Raw genomic sequence first — 6,394 nt, forward strand, 5'->3', positions numbered from 1 at the left:
CCTAGTATCCTGTGAGCACATCACTGGTGGGGACAGTGTTCTTTCTACTCCGGCATAGCACCCGGCACAAAGTACGTGCTCAATAAACATTTTGTCAAATAAAAAAATAACTAATTAAACAAACAATCCATAAAGACAAATAGTTGTTAAAACTTTGCTGCGTTATATACTTATAATGGCTACACGATGAGACTATATACTCCCTTGGCAACCAACCACATTCCTTTTTTTATTTAATTTTGTTTAATAAGAGTTACCGAGCATTGACCCATCTTCTGTGCAAAATGTAACTTGATCCTTTTATCAATTCTCTGAGGTAGGTACTATTAGCAGTCCCATCTTCCAGCTGAGGAAACTGAGGCTCAGAGAATTGAAGTGATTTGCCTGAGATCATCCAGCTAGCAAAGCACACCTGGCCCCAAACCCACAACTGTTCAGCTCCAGCGTGTTTGCTTTGCTCCTTCCCAGTAAGACTGAGGATGCTGCTTTCCTTTTTGCTAAATTTCTTTGGCCAGCAAATATTACAGAGTGGCATTCTATTATTAATATCATTGTCACTTACATATTAAGAGTAATCATGGCAATGCCTTAGGTGTAAATTCATTTGGTGACTGGCCGCCCCCTACCTTGCCACATTTTTGCCTTGGCATTATGGAACGTTCCAGCCTGGTCAAGTCTCCTCAACCAGAGTGCGCTGTGGTGATGGTGCCCAAGTCTTAAGATTCTTTCTATCTCCTAAGGTCTAAAAGGAACTTCTTTCACCTATTAAAGAGCATAAATAAAATTGAGTTTCTATTTGGTGGTTATATACTCATGTAAAATAACTGGAGATCATAACCAAATCTGAAGGGTAGGTTTGGAACAGCCTAGCTTGGATCTTTGGTATAAACAACTTTCACATTGGGGAGTTCAAGAGGCACCTCAAGAAGATAGAAACATTTAATAACTTTTGTACTACTTGATTTTTTTTTTTTTTTTTTTTTTTGAGACAGGGTCTTGCTCTGTCACCCAGGCTGGAGTGCAGTAGCCCAATCATAGCTCACTGCAACCTCCACCTCCTGGGCTCATGCAAGCTTCCTACCTCAGCCTCCCCAGCAGCTGGGACTACAGGCAGATGCCACCAGACTCAGCTACTTTTTCTATTTTTTGTAGAGAGGAAGTCTCTACTATGTTGCCCCGGCTGGTCTCAAACTCCGGGCCACAAGTGATCCTCCTGACTTGGCCTCTTAAAGTGCTGGGATTACAAGAGTGAGCCACCATGCCCGGTCATATTTGATTTTTTTTTGTTTAAACTGGGGACACGAGTTGCTTTTAAAAGTACCATCAAGAACAAATAAAGATAGATAGATGATGGATGGATAGATAGATAAGATTTTCAAAGCCAAAAATTAGAGAAAATGACAGGTCAGAAGACCAGGGGTCATAATTATCTTCCAAAGAAGATTTCCAGAGCAAGTTCCAACAAAAGCTTCATGAATGTAAATTCTCTAGGAGCAGAGAAACAAATGTAGCCTCAAATGTGAGTCCAAAATCAACTGTCACAATGGAAGATGCTCTCAATTCCAGGCCCCACTTTTGGTCAAGCTGCCTCTCACCTGGAGAATCCATGTGCTCCAGGATAAGTGGCGGCAGGAATGTGCTTCATTGTGTGGTGGTTTCACAGTCCATCCCATAAACACAGATGGCCAGTTAATATTCAATAATTGTTGGTTAGAGTTGATGTGCATAGGGGACCCTCAGACAGTAGATGACAAGGCTTCGCCCCAGACACCTGCCCTTTCCACGTTGTTCCCACTTTGCTTTGCTCTACCTGTCTCTCCTAACAGCAAGACCAGACCAACTGGTCCCACACCTTTGTAACATAAGCATAGAATTCCACAGCTCAGCAATCCTACAATCTAGCACACACCTACTTCCTTCCTGTTGTCCACACACCCATTTCTTTCACTGGGATTAACATAGAGTTGCATTTAGAGAGGAAAAGAAAAAGATTTTCACATGCAAATGGCAAAATCAAGGTCGAAGTGGGTCATTTGTCATTTGATCTGCAGTCAGTCCAGTCGAGCAGACCAAAGATGCCTACTTGGATGACGAAATTCAGCAGTGACTGCATCTAACACACTCTGCCTTCGTATCACGGGCCAAGGCTGGAAGGATGACATTGCAGAGATGTGATCAGAGTCATCGCTGAAGGCGAGATTAGTGGAGACATCTTAGACACTTTAAGAATGAAGCTGACTCTAGGAATCTTTTACAAAGTACTAAAACAAAAAAACATGTATTTGAAGGGGACTTGAAAAACTGAATGAGCTCGCTCATTCCAATGAGGCCTTCTGCCTCCAGGAAATACCACACCTAAAAGGGACGCTTCTTCATCACCACCCATGAAAGTACAGCATTTCAGCAGTGACTTGGCGACTTACATCCCAGGAAAAGATTATAATCCGCGAGCACATTCAGTTATGTTGGAAACATGAATCATGGTCTGACCTAGGTTTGTCTGATTCTAGAACACAAATTCCTGACCACCATATATCCTGCCTTTTGTGTATGCTTCACTCATCGCTTCTTTTAATAATGTTTTTTTTTTCCTGATTAGAAAAGAAATACAAGGTCACTGTAGACATTCTGGAAAATTTAAGAAACCACAAAGAAGAAAACAAAAAGCATTCATAATCACACCTCTCATATATACACTGTTAAATTTTTGGCTGTAGAAACTTCTAGTCTTTGTTCTGTAAGAACATTATCTATGAGATGGCAGGTGGAAGCTACTGCCCATACCATGAGGCTGGGAGTGTCCCTTCAAAAGCAGTCTTAGTTTTCATTATCGACACCATTGCCCTATTTCTGCCCTTCATTGAAAGCACTAATCCCTTGGGCTCACCTAACAGACACACGTGACTGTTAATTACCTACCCATTTCCACCAAGTTGGAGTATCTTTTCCTCTGAGATCATGACCCCATTCCCAGCTCAGGGACAACCTGACTTGTTTAACACTTTCCTTGTAAGCTCATTCTCCTTGTAAAGGGTGGCCAGAGAGACTCAAGGAAAAGGCTATGGGAGCTTCTAGGGCAAAGTCTTTACTTCTAAGAAAGACACATAGGAAAAGGTCTCTTCTTATCCTGGATGTTGTCCTGTGTGGATCGGTGCTTGGAACAGTAGAGGCATTCTGAAAGCCTGAGAGGAGCTCATTGGAAAACTAAGCCCAAGGCACCCTAACTCATCCAGATGTGAGATCTATTCAGGTGACATCTAGCAGGACACTGCAAGGCAGACTGTTGCAAGAAAAGAGCAATTTGCAGAACAATATGTATATTGTGATCCCATTTTTATAGCCAGACAGATAGATATAAGTACATTGAGAAGCATCCAGAGGCTCTGGAGGAATGTTGGCAGTGGTTACCTCTGGGACCCAGGGGAATCGGATCTTCAGCTTTTTATTCTATGCATTATTTGTATTGTTTGAAGCTTTGACAATAGCATGTACGCATGTGTTGCTTGTGTAATCTGATAAACATTTTCATTTTAAAAAGTACACATCGTATCTCCTTTATTTGAAATGTGTACTAGAAGCTCAGAGCATTTTTCTAGGCAAAAAAAAAAAAAAGGTTTCGCGGCCAAAAATTTCTTCAAGTTATTTTCAGTTTCTAGGGGGATTGCCTGCCTCTCACAGCTTACTCATCAGTCATATTAATGGCAGCTCAGTGCACCTGCTGTTCTATCCCATAGGGTGAGCTGTAGGGAGCTCACAGGCATTGGTTCCGTTTGCCTTGGGTCAGGGTTTGGATTGTGAGGTGGGACAAGCTGATGAACCTCTTCTGTGAAATCAGGTCAAAGGACATTTGGCTGACATTACCAGAGTGCTGGCTGGCCTTGTGGGGTGTCCAGAGAGGAGTGAGGCATGGAATGTATCTCCACATAATGGACCACAGGTCCATCACAGCCATTCTGGAAGTGTGGGCCATGGTCCCTACGTTAGAACCACCTGTGAGTGACCACATTGGAACCTCCACTGACAAAATGCAGATTTCTGGGTCCCACCCAGATGGACTGAATCACAACCTATAAGCATGGGGCCTGAGAACCTGAATATTTTTGTTATGTGTGGATAAATTATGAGAACTACTTCCTCTGTGGGTCAACTGGACTCATCAAAACAGTCAGTCCCATGGGGCAGAGATGGGACAGAGATGGGACAGGTGTGAATTCTTCTTTCTCATCCTGGTTACCTGGATGCTCAGAGACAAATAAGTGACTCAGCTATAGCCATGTGTTTTCATTGTGAGGAGTATTCAGAGTCCTATTCCTATTTCCTTACATTAATTCGTTGTTTTACTTTTTTGTCATCTTTGATGTCCCCTTGTGAGCTACAAAAAGCCTTTCTGGGACATGGCAGGGCAAAAAAATAAATGAATATAAGCAGCTATTCATTAAGCACGTAGCCAGGATGCTGTGCTAAGTGCCTCCCATCATATCTCATTTAATTTTCACAACTAACCTAAGATCAGGCAACCCCATTTTACAGATGTGGGAAACTGAAGCTTAGAGAAGTTGAGTAACTTGCAAAGCAGGTGCTGGAATTTAGCTCTCTGTGGCTCCACAGTCCATGCTCGTAGGTGTCTACTGCTTGTCCTTGATGTAGGTGCACAGTGGTGACCCCACAATTTTCATATAGGATTGGCCCTGGGACTGCACTCTGAGTGGAAAAGGGAGGCTGGGGGCTTACTTCGAAGCTTCTTTTGCACAACTAACACACTATATTTACGCAATTTTATTAATTTGAAAGATGCTTTTATGAACACGTGAATAATGTTTGTATTTTGGGGGCCTTACTTGCCTTACTTTACGTATATATTAATTGATGGGGGACACAAGGGCTTATCTGTAGCAGTGCAGCCACTGTAAATAAATTAGTGAAACGATGGCATGTGAATTTCACATACAGTTTTCTGTTCAGGACCCTGTGGGGATTGGTTGGGGGAAATGAATACATTTTTACAGAAATAACCCCCTCCCAAGTTGTTGACAACTGTAAAAAGTGCAGGGACACTTACACACACACACACACACACACACACACACACACACACACACCACACACAAATGGTATTGCACAACCAACATACAATGCAACCTGCTTTGTTCCCTTAATAATTTATCTTGGATACAGAACTGGAGTCACTTGAAGCCAGTGAGGCAAAGTTTTGGGAGGCCTAGAGGGCACAGGATGGGAGGAGGCCCTCAGAGCTGGAGGTAAGCCTCCGGAGCACGAGGGCGGATAACCAGTGGGACTGCCGGCTTAGCGGCCAGCGCCCTCCCCGGGCGAGACAAACTGGCGGGACAGAGGAAGTGTGCGGCTGGGAAGCTCCGCTGCTCTTGGCCGGGTTTCCCGTTTTCCCCCAGCTGAGACGACAAAAAAGTTAGCCCGGAAACCTGTGCCCGCCTAAAACCCGGCCCGACCCCCGCGCCCGGAACTTCCCCCGCCGCGGAGGCCCGGGCCGCGGCCGCCAGGGACGGGCTCAGGGCGCGGGGACGCCGCCGCTGCAGCGCCCTCTGCCGGCGCCTCTGGGGACGGCGCGTCTGGCCGCGCGTCCTTGGCGTACCAGCAGGTTTTGCGTTCCTGGTCATGGGCAGGCAGGGTTTGGGGGTGTCTTTGCACACCCGGCGTACACCTTTGCACACCTCTTAGCAACTTTAAATTCCACTGGGAGAGATACCTTTATTTTGCTAATCCTGTGCATCTGTGCAAAGCTCCTAGGGCCATAGATGTGTGTGCAAATGAAATGGGGATATACTCATAGTCTGGGTGCCCAAGGAGACGTCCTTGAGTGTAGTCTGTGTGTGTGCCTGCCTGTGCTATTTCACCTTCTGCTCCCGTCTGTCTCTGGGAGCGAGTACCTATGAGCACAGGATGTGTCTCTATGGCGATGTGAGTCTTATCAGTGGCACACACATTTTTATCCTCTCCCCAGGGCTGCGTCTGCGTGGATGTGCCTGGCTGTGTTTGTGTGTGTGTGGTGCACGGAGCCACGATGGGTGGTAATAGTATGTTTCTGAAATCCAGATGGTAAAGGAATAATGCGGGGGAAGATGCCACAGGTTTACTAAACCCTGTGCCCTTCATCTCATCCCCTCTGACTTCGGGAGAAGCACGGATTTTGCTTTTAGGAACTCTAGCATACAGTTGCTCCCTCCTAACATGAGCTCAGCCTCCCACCTGACCTCCCCTTGGGCTTCCTTCTTCCCCGGTCTGCGGAACCCAGGGAGGCTACCGCCTCGTCCTGTCTCTAAGCACCTTGGCCGTGATGTAAACCCAAAGGAGTCATCTTCATCTCCTTCCTTTTTCCCCCACCCAAAAGTTACTTCCTCTTAGTTCTTTACCTGGGATT

The sequence above is a fragment of the Lemur catta genome, chromosome 5 (genome assembly GCF_020740605.2).
Source record: "Lemur catta isolate mLemCat1 chromosome 5, mLemCat1.pri, whole genome shotgun sequence".
NCBI classification, from domain to species: Eukaryota; Metazoa; Chordata; class Mammalia; order Primates; family Lemuridae; genus Lemur; species Lemur catta.